This window comes from Erpetoichthys calabaricus, chromosome 8, assembly GCF_900747795.2.
Source record: "Erpetoichthys calabaricus chromosome 8, fErpCal1.3, whole genome shotgun sequence".
Lineage (NCBI taxonomy): Eukaryota > Metazoa > Chordata > Cladistia > Polypteriformes > Polypteridae > Erpetoichthys > Erpetoichthys calabaricus.
In genome coordinates, this window is record NC_041401.2 from 145,788,913 (window position 1) to 145,807,574 (window position 18,662).

Below are 18,662 nucleotides of genomic sequence, written 5' to 3' on the forward strand. Positions count from 1 at the left end.
TTCCTTTACTGCTGCATTTGTTCAGCACCTAGAATGCTGGTATTCCCCTTTAAAGACAACTTTTGCTAATAAGATGAAAAGAGGAGAGACTTGTTTTAATATTAGGGTTCAGAAAATTTTGTCCACACAACTCTCCGGGGTTCTCTTTATTTGTGTTTGCAAGGCTTTACCCATCTGATTAGGATGAGCCATTTTCTGCTACTAGCAACCTGTTCAGAATATAATTAAAAGTTCTATAATTCTCTTGATGGATTGGCATGATTCTTCTAAGAGAAAGTAATGCACTTCTGGCCAGTTACCTGGTGGCTGGTGTTCATCACTTTACAGGTACAGTGTGAGCTGATTTTTTGGGAGTTTTTTTCTTGTCTTCTTAGGGAGTTAAGGCTGTCAAAAAACAGGGCCAGTTAAAGCCATTTGAGGCATTCCTTGTGTGATTTTGGGCTTTGCAAGAATTAAATTGTTGTTGTTGATACTTGTGAACTATTCACATACTTTTTCAGGCCAAGGTTAAGTCTAACAGTACACCTTCTGATATATCACTATCAACTTCTATGGTATTTCTCAAAAACTGTGCAACTTGAGACAGAAACTTTACTTCTCATACAGAGTTTCAATTAGCATTTTTATTTTCTCTGGGGAGGCAAGAGATGTTCAGGAGTAAAAAATGTTAGTTCTTGTTTAAGTTCCCAGCCACCATCTGATCCAGAAAAGTTTGTTTTATTTCTTTGATATATGGACGGTCTGAAGGTAAGTTCCACTGGATGTAAATGTCCAAGCCACAGGCTACGGGATGCAGCCTTGTTGTCTCATGTACTGTTGTTTAAGGTCTGAGCATTGGTACCATGGTAAGCAACTAGGTGGAGGTAAACCAACTCCATTATTTTATCACTTTTTGGAATGGATGCAAAAATGTACTGTGTGTGTGTGGAACAAATGCAAAATGGTATGACGTATGTTAGGTGTATGTTTCCCACACACTTTACACACTGGAACTCGGTGATCCTTCCCTGTTCATTGTGCGGACCTTTCAGCACTTCCAGGATAGAGAAAATGCCATCTGTCAAGTCTCCCTCTAGTCTACATTGATTCAATGAGCCTCATCCATCCATCCTCTTCCACTTATCCGAGGTTGGGTCGAGGGGGCAGCAGCTTGAGCAGAGATGCCCAGACTTCCCTCTCCCCAGCCACTTCTTCTAGCTCTTCCGGGAAAATCCCAAGGCATTCCCAGGCCAACCGAGAGACATAGTCCCTCCAGCGTGTCCTTGGTCTTCCCCGGGGCCTCCTCCCGGTTAGACGTGCCCGGAACACCTCACCAGGGAGGCGTCCAGGAGGCATCCTGATCAGATGCCCGAGCCACCTCATCTGACTCCTCTCCATGCGGAGGAGCAGTGGCTCTACTCTGAGCCCCTCCCGGATGACTGAGCTTCTCACCTTATCTTTAAGGGAAAGCCCAGACACCCTGCAGAGGAAACTCATTTCAGCCGCTTGTATTCGCAATCTCGTTCTTTTGGTCACTACCCATAGCTCATGACCATAGGTGAGGGTAGGAACATAGATCGACTGGTAAATTGAGAGCTTTGCCTTGTGGCTCAGCTCCTTTTTCACCACAACAGACCGATGCAGAGCCCGCATTACTGCGGATGCCGCACCGATCCGCCTGTCGATCTCACGCTCCATTCTTCCCTCACTCGTGAACAAGACCCCGAGATACTTGAACTCCTCCACTTGGGGAAGGATCTCACCACCAACCCTGAGAGGGCACTCCACCCTTTCCCGGCTGAGGACCATGGTCTCGGATTTGGAGGTGCTGATTCGGCTGCGAACCGATCCAGAGAGAGCTGAAGATCACGGCCTGATGAAGCAAACAGGACAACATCATCTGCAAAAAGCAGTGACCCAATCCTGAATCCACCAAACCGGACCCCCTCAACACCCTGGCTGCGCCTAGAAATTCTGTCCATAAAAGTTATGAACAGAATCGGTGACAAAGGGCAGCCCTGGTGGAGTCCAACTCTCACTGGAAACGGGTTCGACTTACTGCCGGCAATGCGGACCAAGCTCTGGCACCGATCGTACAGAGACCGAACAGCCCTTATCAGGGGGTCCGGTACCCCATACTCTCGGAGCACCCCCCACAGGATTCCCCGAGGGACACGGTCGAATGCCTTTTCCAAGTCCACAAAACACATGTAGACTGGTTGGGCAAACTCCCATGCACCCTCCAGGACCCTGCTAAAGGTGTGGAGCTGGTCCACTGTTCCACGACCAGGACGAAAACCACACTGTTCCTCCTGAATCCGAGTCTCGAATATCTGACGAACCCTCCTCTCCAGGACCCCCGAATAGACTTTTCCAGGGAGGCTGAGGAGTGTGATCCCTCTGTAGTTGGAACACACCCTCCGGTCCCCTTTCTTATAGAGGTGGACCACCACCCCGGTCTGCCAATCCAGAGGCACTGTCCCTGATGTCCACGGCGATGTTGCAGAGGCGTGTCAACCAAGACAGTCCTACAACATGCAGAGCCTTGAGGAACTCCGGGTGTATCTCATCCACCCCCGGGGCCCTGCCACCAAGGAGTTTTTTGACCACCTCGGTGACCTCAGTCGCAGAGATGCAATGAGCCTCTAATGTGTCAAATGTGCTCTTACAGCGGAGTGGTGGCTCTGAGGCTAAGGATCTGCGCTGGTATCCAGAAGGTTGCCGGTTCAAATCCCCGTCACTGCCAAAAGAGATCCTACTCTGCTGGGCCCTTGAGCAAGACCCTTAACCTGTAATTGCTCCAGGGGCGCTGTACAATGGCTGACCCTGCGCTCTAACCCCAAGGGGTATGTGAAAACTAACAAATTTCTAATACGAGAAATCGTATAAGATGAAATAAAGAACAAAAAAAAAAAAGTACAGAAATATTTTTTATTAATTGGTTTGTGTTCCATATAGAATAAAGAATGAAAAACCTGACAAATGGCAGTCTCCTCCATAAAACACAAAAACATTTTAATTTATTCATCTCAACCACATTAATCACGGGTCTTTTAAAGAAACCACAGTAAAGGTCCTTACCGTATAAAAAATGCATTAATTTTGATTTAAGTCATTTCAGGACAAATATGTAGATAGGATCATCTATTCCTGCAGCTTTATATCCAGCCAATGAAGGGCTGCAGATGAAACAGCTCTACCTGTTAATATAGTGAATGTTTTTGTTCCCCCTAGATGTAATATTTATAGGTCAATAGCACAGTATGTGAAGTTGATATACTGTACCTCTTTGATGGCTCATTACCAATAACCCTGATTCTAATAAATAAAGTACTTTTGAAATTAAGGCTTGAAAGCAGAAAGAATAAAAATTACAAAATATTATGTACATCTGATAAAATAATTCCTGCTAGTTATTAAAGTAACACCATCTTTGACTTAAAAAGTAGCATGATTTTCTTTATACCTTTAAGACACATTTCATAGATACAGTATATACAAATGTGCTTTGTTTGATGTAATACATATATATTCTGATATATACAGTATTCAAAATTATAATTTTGAATTCCTCACATAAGGATATTTATTATTGGCAGTGACAGGGGACATTATTAGGGGTGGGCGATATGACCAAAATTGTATATCACGGTATTTTTCTAAATTATCCCGGTTTCACGGTATTCGGCGGTATTTTTTTCCCCATGCATGCATTTTCCACTGCAATTACTGGCTAAGAATAACCTATTCCACTGTCAAGAGTATTGTACATTGTACAAAAAAAAAACCATTTTAATGTGCACACAAGTATTAATACAATTTTGCATTGCCCCATAAAGTGATAGTTTTCAAGGGGGTGGCACTAATGGAGAAGGTATCACATTGCATGACAGATACAGTTAAAATATAGAACCTTTTCATTGAACAAATTTTGCAAAAACAAACTATAATTTTGACAACATATTTTCAACCATACAAAGAGGCATTTAGACTTAGTAAAATATCCAGAAGTGCTTGTCAAAAACTGTATTGCACCGAATATGTCTTAGAAAAGGAATAAATAGTAAATATTTTTTGTAAACCAACTACACTTTCTGTTAATGTTAACAATCTCTGTCCACTGACACGTTAAAATGACTTTTTAAACAACTTTATCATCATTAAACTGCATAATATTTAAACTAATAAATAATAACAATAAAATAAATAATAGTATTATTACTGATAGTTGCACTATTACTTCAAGACTTCAAGCCCAGGTGCATTACACAGTATTCACCAAATTAAAATAAAATACAACAAGTGCAACTTGGTGATGACATCTTTACCAACTGAACCATCATTTAGGCAAACTGCATTAATATGGATCTTGCTTCAAGCTAAGCTATACTGGGAAGAAAAAAACAAACTATATGTCGAGAACAAAGTCAACATTTCCACTTTATTCTCGCCGTTTATGTCGAGATTAAAGTCGACATTTCCACTTTATTCTCGCCGTTTATGTTGAGATTAAAGTCGACATTTCCACTTTATTCTCATAGTTTACTTCATAATTAAAGTAGAATGTCGTAAACTAAACTTCTTCCTAAAATCAATGTTTAATCAATTACTTAATTTACCCCGTCATAAATTAATGCAGCACATTAAATGCTTTGTGTTACGTTCCCCGACCCAGTGGTTAATCACTACGCTTCTTAAACTGACTTCCTCCGCACTAAGAGAAGACAGCGATCACCATACAGAATCCATTCACTTCATGATTTTCCTGCTTTCTGAAAATTTAGAATGCTAAGATAAATACTTGATATAATTTTCATGATGAAATGCATTAAAGCAGGTATTACACATGCACGGTAGTGAGGCGGTAGTGCTGCTCCCTCGCAGTAAGGGGTCCCCAGGTGTATGTTCAGTGTAGAGAACTTTATGGCAGGTGTGACGAGGCTCCAAAAAACTGGATGTATGAATAGCTATCGCACAGGTTTAACTTAAATATTGTGTAAATGTTGGGTTTGTGATCTGCTGGTTGGAGACACGAACACAGAATTCAATGCATGTTCTTCTGAGCGGGCTATCTTTATTGCATGCATGCTGTCTCTATCTGATGTAGGCTACCAAAACCCCAGTTCCTATCCTTCCTTTTTCTTTCACCACATAACCACATAACCAATCACCACACGATAAACGTCTTTGTGAAATTAAAACTAGTTATAAACTTAGCCCACGGAGTGTTCAGAACTTTAAAAATATCTTCGTTATACATGTTTAATTATGCCATCCATTCAGAGTTGCGCCCATCTCTGAACGAATCACTTAACACAAAGCATTTAATGTGCTATATAACTTATGACGGGGTTTGAGAAAATCTAGTAAATTAAATATTCATTTTATGATGAAGTTTAGTTTACGATGTTCTACTTTAATGACAAATTACGAGAATAAAGTCAAAAGAATATATTCTCGTCATAAGCGTCAAGATTAAAGTGGAAATGTGGAGAATAAAGTCAAAATGTCGTCACACTATTACACAGTACCCAGGTACATTACACTGTATTGAAAACAAATAAAACAAGTACAACTTGGCTTGCAGTATTATCCAGTAGTATAGAAACAGTATTTACACATCTGACCTTTTAAAACTAAAGCATCTCCAGGCGACAGACGTGACTGCTTTTTTTCGGCTCTCTGTCCATTTTCACCGCGCGGCACACCTATGCTACCGCCCACTATTTGGTGGTGTAGCAGTGAAAAAGAGCCCTAGTGCAACAAATCTGTGTTTAGCGGTGTAGCAGTGAAAAAGGTCCCCACTTGAACAGTTTCCCGCTGCGCCACATTCTGAACGTCGTTTAGGCAATTTAAACCGGTGTTGCGGTATAAGAAAAATCCATATCATAAAAAAAATTAAAAACGGTTTTCGGTATGAAACATTATTAACAGTATTTTAAAAAATTATTTATTTTATTATTTTGATAATACTTAGTTCTTAGTACTGTTTTATAATAGGTCTCAGAGTTTGACTTAATACTTGACTGAATGGCCTTCTCTGAAGAGTTGTCTTCTCTTAGTGGCTTTTTTTGAATGTTTAAATATAAAATCACATTATACTGATGAGCTACAGTATATACTGCATTTTAGTGCCTCCTGTCCTTGAAGTGACACCTGTCTATCATGCCGCTAACTCAAACAAAATAAGGCAATTTAGTGTTGCCAATTAAATAGCCAACATGTCTTTTGACTATGGTAGGAAGCTAGAGAGGCAAGATAAAACAGATGCAAATATAGGGAGAACATGCAAACTCTGCACAAAAGACTACTCGGCTTACCATGATTCAATAGTTCTGTGAAAATGTAAAGTGATCGACTGTGCCATTACACCATGCTGTTTCTTAGCAATTAAAATAAAATATAAATTTACGTTATAAAACCTATACAGTATATACATCAATTCTCGCCATTACACACAACAGCTTTTAAATCCTCTTATGAAGGAAAACCTCTGTAGATCAACTCCAAGAACACATTGTTTATATAGACTAAGTCCTTTTAGTCCTCTGAAAATGTTAACTATTATTTACTATAGTTTTGAAAAAGAGTATAGCTGAAGGAGAGAGAGAGAGATACCAGAGAGTTTTATTTATGGAGGTCTGCAGTAACAGTCTGAAAAGCAAAATCACATTTAAAGGGAAAGTTAATAATTTGTGACATTGTAATACAAAAGCCTGCACTGATATTCAAAATTGTTTTTTTTATATGTTACATCACCCACCTCTGTTCCTCACAACAACCTATTGAAAATGATAACCTGTCTTACACACTTTAAGATATAGCTTTTCACTCTAAACCCTTGTATCAGTTTAGGTCCATGGGAAGTCAGTGCCTATCCCAGCAGCAATAAGTACAAGGTGGTGACACTCAATAGAGTGTTTATCCATTCAATTGGTTCATAATCAGGCAATACTTTTTGTTGTTTACCTTTCACATGTAAGAAGTAATAATTCATCAATACACACCTTCTAATGCGGACATATTATCTGGAAGTGAGAAACACTGGAATGCCATGAGATCCCACAGTAAGAGTTGGTGAGTGTGGCTGGGGAAAGGGACATATGTGTGTCTCACTGCTAAAATGGTTCCCTCAAACTTATCCTTTAACATAATGCTGCATTCACCAGCAAAACAAATTTAAAATCACACTGCTGATATGTGACATTAAAGCTTTCTGTTCAGACATCACTTAACTTGCCTGAGTAAGCAAAACTGCTTTAAAACTTTAATAATTTCCTACACTTAACAAAGATTATACAGATAACAGACCTCCATTGAATCATGTTGACTGTTGAAGAGCATACTAACAATTTGAATGGCAATATTAAGAAATAAATGAATGGCAAGATATCCTAATAACTGCCCTGCAGTCCTAAGCTAAAACCAACACAGTTTGCAGTTATTTGCAGACAACAAAACATTACTGTACAGAGTTTTTAGTATTGAAAATGGCACAAGTTTTCTTTATATGATTTCTTATTTTCCTGCTGTATAAAAAACTGCATTTTCAACTCTTGATCTTTTTTTTTATCTCTTAGTTTTCCGGGACAGGCTCGTAATGCTACACTGCACTAGGAATCTTGTCAAATATTTTTTCTTCCATCACTGTACACTTTATCTCTTATGCCAAATGTTAACTCTTCCACTCCTAGCAAGCTCTTGTCAGTCAGCTCTAAGCAGTTTAGATCTTCAGCCTCCCACACTCAGTCAGACTGATTCGTAAGGTACTGTTAGGTAGTTAGAGACATAGAATCTACACAGTCATGTTTTCAAGCACATCTTAGTTGGGGTGGAGGATGTAAGCAACTACAGTACCTTGTTTTACTGGTAGTTGATTATATTTCAATATATCCAAAATGATCTTACACACAAGGTCACAAGTGCCCCATAGTTGAATTTGCTGTCTGTTTGGTAACTAACTCTAATCTGAACTCAAGCACAGGAGGTGTGAACATTTATACGCTTGGGTGCTAGATGCTGCCATAAAACTCTAGGAATCACATTTCAGCTCTGCTTCCTCGTCACTCTAGCTGTAACACAAGTATCACTGATAAAGTCATGGCAAAGGTCAGACTCCCAGACCCCTCTGGGTGCTTCTCTAACACTGTGTGCACAATAGCTGGCCTCAGGCTTTGTGGAGCTTGTGCACAGTACCGCAATTAAGTTTCAAAATACTATTTTACTTTGGCCAAAAACTGTTACTTAACTGACAGGTAAAAAACATGGAAAATAAAAGCAAATCTTCAAACATAGGTGAACAGAATTTGATACTATAGGCTTAACTGGCAGGTTTGCTTTCCCATTTGGCTGCCCCAAGTTCAAGTTCTGGGAAATGGCACAAGGCAAGGCAGCTACAAAGGTTGAACTAAATTCATTCCAGCAGATAATGAGGGGCCTAAAAATAGACAGCAGCTTTGAAAAGGAGGCAAGCGGATAAGCCCAATGATCAGATTGCATCCCAGGCTGAATTCATTTTTTATGCATCAAACTGACAAGGCCTGGTCTTGAGTTCTTCTGTCATGATGCTCGCATACCATAGATCAAACAATGCTTCTAAGATGGCTATGAACTTGCCACCTGATTAAGCTTCAAGACCATTGGTATCATAGTGCCAATATCCTCTAACTTATCTTGTTTGGCAATGTAGTGCATTACAGAGTGCATGACACTGGCACAATAAAAAGTTAACTCGACTTACACCAGAAAGTGAATAAAAGCAGCTTTAGGTATACTAACAAACACTGAAATACATTTTAAAAATCTTGTCTTTTATTAGCAGAAAGACTTAAAAAAATAGATCAGACCATAACTTTACTTACAGTATATACAGCACATTTACATGTACACTATCACAGCACATTCACACACATAGTGAAAGAGATCCTATTCTGACTAACCAGGCATTCTCTCATGCCTAGTCACAAACAAAAGAAATCAAGTTATAGTACAACTAGCAGTGTATGCCTGTGCAGTAAAAAGCCCGGGCTCCTAGAAACTATTGAAATTGTCAGAAAAAAATTGAAATGCAGAGTTGCCGGTTTTGTTTTGCAGATGTACTCTCCCCCCCACTCCCTTATCTATCAGCAGCTAGGCGAGTTTCTCTATCCTCGAAAGGTTTCGTTTTGCTGATTTGCTCGCCTCGCTTGTGTATTAGCAGCTAAGTGAGTTTGTCTTTCGTCGCTGGTTTCACTTTGGAGACACTTTCTTTCAGCTTCATGCTGTAGCCTCGCACTTCCTGGCCGGACAGACAGACACCCACACTTCCTTGCATAGACGTTTATATATATGTTAAAATACAAATTACCAGAAAAAAACTTGTCAAACTGATATTATTCCTATACAATTATTTAACATTTTTAAAATAATATCTGTGATGGACCGGCCGGGATAGAGCCAGCTCCCTTACCTGGTCTAGGAGCCAAAATTAAGGATGCTCTCAAAGGGAGCTGCAATCTTCCCCCAATGATGCAGCAGTAGGTTCACTGGAGCTGGCATCATAGCAGCCATAGATAGAAATCAGCTGAGGAAGCAGCCCAACTGGGGTGATTGAGAGTCTGTTTTCTGGTCGGGTGGCTTGAAATATGGGACAATGAGAGACTGCCTGATATGAGTAGAATGTTCCCCCCATACACTGGGTGGCAGTATCCTTTGTGGCAGGCCCCAGTATGTAAGCTGTGGTGCCATATGGCCACCCTGTTGGATTCTGTGGTGGCCATCAGGGGGAGCTGCATGGAATTGACTCCTGAGTGAGCAGGGTGATCCTGCCTAGCCCAGAAGTTCTTCCCGGAGGCACTAGATTGAGCACTGGGAATACTTTCAGGTTGGGAGTTAAAACAGAGAACCCTCTACTTGTCCCAAGAGTCAAAGTTGGGAGCAGAGAAAGGCAACACTCCTCTAGGAGGAGTGGCCAAGTAAAAAGAAATGGAAGGAAATGGGAAAGAAACAGTGTGCTGTGCTGTATTTTGATCAGAAGGCTGTACAAAGGTATTCTCAAAGGCATTTAATTAGAACTGGACTGTTGTGGCACAATTGTGTTTGGTTTTTGGGTCTCAGTGGTGACCCCTAGAGGCCAAATTGTTTAAATTATACATTATAGATTGAAAAAAAAGTTAAAAATGACAAAACAAACATTTCATATTTATTATGAACATTAATAAAACTACATTTAATTTGGCATTAACAACATTAATACATTTTCTGTAATTGGAAACAATGCTTGACCTCACAAATCACAAGATTCACATTCTGTTTAAGTCTGTAAACACATTTTTGATTCAAGCTCTGATTTTCTCTTTAGTCCAAGGTGGTAATAATAGAGCAGGGGACCTAAAATCAGATTGGCACCTCTTCTGTTTTTCTATTTAATGTATACTAGAAGTTTAAAATATGATTGGAAGTTCATAATTCATTTATATTTATAATAATGCAATAAGTATTCATTCTCTTCAAATTGTTAATTTGGCTTAATATGGCAATGCCTAAGCTGATTAAACACAAGGATATGTTAGAACATAGGAGTATGCATTTGCTCGACTTAACTTCAGCAGTTCCACTGTACTTTTCCATTCAAGTGAAACTGTAAATTCTGTACAGCTGTCAAAGTGATTTCTATCAGTCAATTTCAGCATTTTTTCATCAGATCAATATAGAAAATCAAAGAAACTTTATGCCTTCCGAACTTGCCCTTTCCAGTTCAGTGTTACATGGTGCTACATTCTATCCAGTACGTCAGAGGCAAGGAAGGAAGTAGCTCTGGATGGGCACCAGTCTTATCACAGGGCATACTCACGCATACTCTCTCATACAGGACCAATTTAGAGTTGTTAATATCCCCAACATCAATGTTAGTGGGTATGGGAGGACACAAGATCACAAGGAGAATGTTCTACTTCTCGAACTCCACTCAGGCAGCAGAACCAAACTCTGCATTGCCCATGTCACCCATCAAACACACCGTTTTGTTTAATAATTTCAGTAGCTAAAACAAATAGGTGATTTCATTGTACAGCTGTCAATGGAGCGGAATGATGCATTGAAAAAAGCTGGAAGAGTTTGTGTTCACTCTTTCTTTGCTGTTATGGTATAATTCCCTTAATAAAATCAAATACATTGGTTATCAATGAGATTAAATTCCTCAGATAAGAAACTCAAAAAATATTGGCAAAATGTCAAGATTTTTGCTGTTTGATCTTCTTGAGTACATGCATTTCTCTAAGAAAAATAAGAAGGTGAAGAAGTACTTTTTGCAATTAATATCTTTTTAAATATTTACCCAAATACTTTAGCATGAAAACTTCTTTTTGGACTATCTTAGGAACTCCAGGAAACACAGTGCCTTTCATAACATAGGCTAACAGAAATAACAAGAGTACAGAGTTGAATTTTTCAGAAAGAAAACATCAACTTAATGTGTTGATTTCGTCCATAAATTGCTTAAAAGGAGATACATCGAGTTGAGTCTCCTGCTTTCAAATTCCCATAGAGCATTATTTTCCCTTAAATACATTAATATGGCAAATGAGATTGTAAGGTGATAATCCAAACTGACTTCGACTAAACTGTATAAACCAGCATGATTTGTAGGCTGATACAAACGGAGCAGTAGCATTTCTTCCTGCTCCTTGTCAGAAGGTTAAACTGCAAAGCTTGGGCCTGACAATTCAACCCTAGACTGCATAATGAAGGCAGCGCAGATGTAGCATGTTCCTGCTAACGTTGCCTGATGACTATGTATGTAATTTTTCCTATGTGAAATAATAGCTTTTTGAGCAAGAAAAGTTTTCAAAGCCCTGAAGGTCTCACATGCTATTTATTAGGCAAGATTAATGATGTCAGCATGTAGAGTATGTTGTCCTCAATTCAAATATATCCTGAGAGCAATGCTGCACAGGCAATGAAGCATTCTCACAAATAAAAGCACAGAATATGAAAATCAAAATGCATGCAATGTATTTTTAAAGCCTACTGAGATTATAATAACAAGGAGTAGTACAAGGCCGACAGAAAAGAGATTAACAGATTGAGAAAGTGTCAGTTTCAAAGCCAAGCCTTTTTTGGGGACCTTTGCAAAAAAAATGAACATGAAAAATCTGAACGTAAAAGAAAAAATGGATCCCTGAGAGCTCATTAATATACATTGTGTCCACTTATACTTAAGTACTAAAATAACTCTTCTTGAATGGAATTTACTGGATTCTTCCTAGGGCTGTGTCACAGAAACAGCTAAATCTGGTAGCCCTTTCAGACAATAGGAACAGACCTATGAGACAAGGCAACCTGTTTCGAGTCCAGCTATTTAATCTAATAAAAAAATATGATTGATGAGAGAATTTTTTCTAAATGAAGAAAAGAACTCTTTCCAGACACACACTACAAGTTTCCTCTTATTAATGGTTTGATGACGTAAATGTTTAAGCCTGCCAACCTCAAGTTACAGAATGTTTCTAAATGTCTTCCCAAACACATTGCTTTGTATAAGTTAAAAGTTAAAAATGACAACAGGCTGCCACACTTCCCCTCTTCTTATCCAGGTTGATGTTTGAAATGTGTCATGGCACAGCCTTCAAAAAGTTTTATAAGGTCATTTGATCCTCTCTAATAAAATGGCTTCTCTCCTTACAGGGAGCAATGATCCCTCTAGTCGAGATGAGCTCTGTTCAGATGACAGGGCAGACAGTGCCAGTTATAAGAAATCTAAACAAAGCTTACCTTACTATTAATATAACATTATTGTACATACCCCCCCAAAAAAAGTTTACTTTCTTTCTAATTTGTTTTATGTTATATGTTAGAGAACTGTGTGCTTCCTTGACAGAATCATAAAAGGATCTTGAAATTTTGTCATGTTTCCACCTTAGGCACTCTTTGTGTGTTCAATTTTCATTGTCACTTTTTTTCAGAACAATTGTAGGACCTGCAGGGCACAATACCCATAGCTGTTCACACTTGCCAAGGATAACTTAAGATGCCCTTTTATTTCAAAAACCAGATATGCTTCTTTCCCCTCTACCTCACTACATTTAGAACTTTTGTGGAAAAGATGCCAGATCTTGTTGCTTGCACACAAGAAAAAGAAAATTTGTGGGATGGAGCAGGAAAGGGGTGTGTGGGTGTGGGGTTTAACTTGTCTGTGATATTGGATACAAAACTATAAATTTCAGCTGGAAGTTAAGATTTTTTTTTACTTATGTGGGCTTTTTTCTAAACTATCTCTCTGTGAGCAGTCTGCACAAAGAGTTTTGCATTATACTTTGGTTTGTTTTGAAATAGTTTTGCATGCCAAAACTACAAGAAGCTTTTGGAAAGATTTGCTGTGTTCATCATTCCATGTTAAAGAAAAACTCAAAAATTGTAATTTGCTATTACTGCTCCTTCCTAGGAACTCATTCTTCTTGCCTATTTGCCCTATCCAAACAGTCTTTTGCACTATACTTAAATATCTGTTTTGCTTATTCAGTTGGTCAGAGCTGTTTAATGGGCTGTTTCTAACAATCTGTTTGGTTTGAGTTAAAGTTTTAAACTCTAAGTCTCATTCTAGCAAACGCTCAATCTTTCAAATGTTGGCAAAGAAAGACACATAAAACGAGTCAAGTAAAAACAAACCCCAAGCAGTCTGAACTATGATTGGTTTCAAACATAGCTCTTCCTTTTTTTCAGCTATAACATAATCATTTTTCTTTAAGGCTTCTGACTCTTACATGATTTCCTCAAACCCATGATGCTTTTCCGCAGAATACTAAGTTTTCCCAGGTAATGCAGAACTCTTTGGATTGTACAGACAAGATAGCAGGCAAAGTGGTGCTGCTGCCTCCTGCCAGCTATGCAATATATAACAGAACTGGCACCAAGGCAGCTCTCTCTGGCCTTCCCCCATCACTTAGCTATGAAAGTGCCAGGACTTAACCATCCTGATCACCATCAGTTCTTCCAGCCAAATGAAGAAACTGTTGCATACCAATGGTGTCCTAATTCAAAACAATGCACAATATTACTAGATTCGAACACTGATAACAAGAAAAAGTTTGTAGTGCAAGAAAATATTATGAATGGTGGTCACTTGGATTGTGCTACTATGAAAAGAGTGGCATGGTGATACTGTGGTTAGTCATTTCACCTCACAGCTCAGGGACTTGGGGATTCATTTCTGGACTGGTCACTGTCCATTTGTAATTTGCACATTTTTTTTCCATCTCCTTATATTTTTTTCTCCATGGATTATGTCTCTGAATTCCAAAGATTGTATGCATTTTGTTAATCGGTGCTTCTGAATGGGCCTATTATTAGCGAGTGGGGATATGTGCTCAGAATAAACAAGCTCAGTAAGTTCATACATAGGTGGATATTGTTAAAAATAAAACTCACTCTACAACTTCTTCAAAACTTCTTAATCCAAAACTATTTACAGTATAGTTGTTATTTTCTATTAAATGTTCTCAAATACTTTGAACTTAACAAAACACATGCTTTGCTAAGCTTTCATAAAAAACAGAAATGATAATAGGGATCTGTAATTTGAAGTATATAAAAAAAACCTTTTCACAAAAAAAACTAATCCATTCAAAGTTTAATTGTTATAGATGGAAATCAAGAAAAAAGTGTAATGATTTCTTGATACCTAGAGGCAACAGTGAATATCATGGCATTTCTGCACAGCGTCTATTAAGTCACTGTCGCATAATGAGGAATGCTAGTGCTTCTAACTATTACCAAGTGAAGAATAGCAAAGTAGCCATTGCTGACATATGATACCACAGTGGTTCAGTCATGAGGTGAAAACCAACAATCCATGTCTTAAGATGAACCTAAATTAGTGGTGTCTCAAGGGTACATGTCCAGTGGAAAAATGACAGACAAGTCTTATTAATAATACAATAGTGTATTACAGTACATTCCCCTGTCAAACAAAAACCATTAATTCCTGGCTAATTCTGGGTTCAAATGATAATTGAGATGTATCTACCGCAAGTACAACTTTTCTCTAAGTTTTATTTCTTAGTCATCCTTTCAAGTTAAAGACTGAGTAAGGAAGTAAAGATTATGTTTACCTCTTTTGTAAGTCATTTTGGATAAAAGTGTCTGCCATGCAAATAAAAGTAAATGTAAGAAACCAAACACTTTTAAATACAGCTCATGGCATTTTCATTGTATAGTAAAGATTGTTCTGGGGTAATTAAGGTGGCAGTATACAAAACTTTTCAATTTAATTTCCTCTCCCCTTTCCTATGATAATTTTTAAAAATACATATGAAATTGTGTCTATTTACCTTTTAACATTTCTCTTTTTACAAGTTAAAGACAACATTTCACAATTTTTTGTCATTCACAGAGGTTTGGGTTTCTAATGCTATTGTTAACAATGCAAAATTCTTTCAATAGTTGTAAAAAAATCTGTTTTTTTTTATCAGCTATATACAAAATATTACATGAAACAGTTTTTATTCTGAAATATTCACTGTGGGAATAATGATGTGTTCCATTAGGCTGCTGTACTTAGATGTATGTCTGTTAACTGGGTAGTTCTGTTCTGTAAGTAATACAATAAACAGGGACCTCCTGGAATCCTTTGTGGTCATTTGAATTATTGATCGTAAATATCTATACTTAAATGTTCTAGTACCCTGGCCATAAAACCCGACTTTGCTGAAAATAATTATATTTTTAACATCACAGTCCCATTACTTTGAACACATTTGTTCCTTTTTTAATAGTATTTTAACAACTTTTAACACATGAATGTCAAGGGACATTTAGAACATATTTGTGAGTTTCTGTAGAAAATGTTATATAATCTTTCCAAACCTGCTCATTCCAGTTCAGACATATACAGGAGCCAGGGTATATTCAAATTTGAAACTGACTCAACCTCTTTATTTTCAAACATTTCCTAAATTCTGCATTATGACTAAAAAAATGTCCTGGAATCAAACCCTGGAGTGGAAACATTAGAATTCCACAAACTACTGTATCTGACACTAGGCATAAGAACAGTATCCAAGTGATAAGAGTTTTATAGTGTATATGATTTGTTTGAGACAAGCATGATGGTTAAGGAGTTAGCACCATTACCTCATATCTCTAGGATACTGGGTATGATTTCCATAAATGTGCAGATTAAGTTCATTGGCAACTTTAAGCTGTTCCAGTATTTGTGTGTCTTTTGTATATATGTGTATACAGTATATGAGTGTACCTTTCTTTGGACTTTCATTTTTGTCTAGGGCTTGTTCAAACATTGTGCACAAGACTGACAAGAGAGGTGTCCCCTCTTTACAAACCTATAATGAATTATTTTTTGGTATTTTGTACACTACATGGTTTATTAAGCATAAAGAACACAAAGTAATCATTCAATTTCTAAGTACACATTTAATGCTGCTAAAAAAAGTTTACAAATAAATTGCATTTCAGTAGTAAAAGAGAATTGTCAAAGGCTAATCACTGTCTTAAACCTTTGAAACTAAGAGTAACAGAATGGTGAGAGGTTTTGTCTGCATTGGTAAGAAAGTTGATGGCTACAATTAAATATGCCAGACAACTATTCAGCATACAAGTTAAATCATATTTCAGCAGTGTCTTTATACTGTCACTGAGTACTTGTAGAAGAAAAAAAACTGAACTGAAAAATTGTGCACAGGTCTGTAGTGTTTTGGCACCAAGAATTAAAAGGAATATACAAACATTACCTCATGACCAACAAAAAAAAAAAGATAGCATTGTTAACCTCATCAATTTTCAAACATTCAGATTGTTTTAGGCAATAAACCGTTTCTCAAAAGGTTATAGTCACTGCTTTTTTTTTTGTGGTAGGCAATGCACTGACAAGCTAATTACAGTAGAAGCCAGAGGTTTTAAAGATTCAGTGCCATTTTGACAGCTCTACGCCCTTCGGCGCTTCTAACCGATTTATGCCCTGTATTAAAGCTGCCTAGTAATCTCTGCTTGCCTATGCCCCCCCCAGTAAAAGCTTGTAAAGAGGCATTACTAGGAAACATCTTGAAAAGATTGCGCTGATTCATTGCACTGCTATAGGGTGACGATGGCTGTACAATATACAGACTCGCTGAGGCAGAAAACCCCATCTACTCTAGCTTATACTAGAATCCTGCTAACTGCACAGTTATCTTGAGCCTGTGGGGTTAATTAACTGCACACTTGATGTTTAATCAGATCTGTCTGCTTTTAGTTAGTCAGTCCCTCATTCATTTTTTTTTATTGAACCTCCCATCCCCCTGTCTTCTCCCTTTGTGATTTAATATGAACAGTAACCCAACTCTGGACACCACCCACAAGTTTAAACTTTAGGGCAGGCTAGTCAGAGTTCAGCTTTGCCAAAAGCAAATGCCCCCAGGAATTTAATACACTTCTTGACTCTGTTTGGAAATCTCCCACAGCAATTTTTTTTTCCCAGCAAACAAATTCATGTTTGGTTTGGAGATGAGGAGTTTCAAACTAAACTTGAAATATAAACTTAACGATTGCGAAGCAACATGTAGCACTGTTTTTCATTGTAAGTGGACCCTTCTGGCACTACTCGATCAGCAGATATTCAGACACCCAGCTGGGGATGGAACAGTGACAGGGATGCAATTAAAACGTTGTAATATATTTGAAACCTGTTAACATGCAAAACCTATTAGCTTTATTGGAACTGTGAAGGAATTAACTTTGCAAACATCACTATAAGTTCTGAATGTATAATAATGTAACATTCATGTGGTTCATTACTGTAGTGATGGATAAATGATCCAACTAAACATACAGGCAGATTGCTACAGAGGCTAATAACATATTTATGCACATACTAAACTGCAGAGTTTGACAATTTGGGAAAAAGCATTTTACCTCGACGTATTACTGTAAAGGTGTACAGTAAAATGCAGTGTTTATAATGTATTACTTACGACTTCCTCTGATCCATTCAGATTCAAGCATACCGTCCTTACTGACTCACCTATTCAAATCAAAAATCATGCACAAAGTATTAAATTAAAATACATAAGTGGACTCCTCAAAGTACGAAAGCTGAGCGCACGGTAAAAGTAGCACACTCTCATATTTCACTGAATGCAAACATAAGAACCTCACAAATGTAGGTCGCAATCGGCAGCGCCTCACACCTAACCAGGTGGCATTGAACAAAAAAGAGGGGGGCTATGGGGGTGGGGGCGGCGGCATTCTGTTCTTCTACTGTCATAGCCGCACGTTTAAAACTCGATTCTGTAAGTGCGCTGTGATAGCAATTTTAGCGCAGCAGTTCTCCGTTTAACTGGAATGTGTTTGCCGATTGCTGCATTACCTATTGAGCAAAATCGTACGCATCAGCAGCTATCTTCCCTGAAGCTAACTGTCTGGACGCGTGGAGAGGAGGCAGTGCGCCGCGGAGTCGCCTTGCAGCGCGGATATTCGCTTTAAGAGACACGGCACCTCCTCCTAGTGAACCTGCTGCTCGCAACATCGTGCCAGAATAAAAATGGGCGATTTTTGTACCACAGTTAAGGAAGGGCGGCGGCGAGGAACGCTTTAAAAACTTCTACTGCAAACAATTCTGAAAATACGCGTTGCAATGATTTATTACCAGGCGGTTCACAAAGAAGTTACTTCTTTTCCTTTCAAGTAGCCATCTGTATAAAATCGACCTTTTA

General features: G+C 38.3%; 1 protein-coding gene across 1 annotated transcript in view; it reads right to left on the reverse strand.

The window, feature by feature from the left end:
* Window positions 1-18,662, reverse strand: part of igfbp5b (insulin-like growth factor binding protein 5b) — a 45,553-nt gene that overhangs the window by 25,689 nt on the left and 1,202 nt on the right. The window lies entirely within an intron of this gene.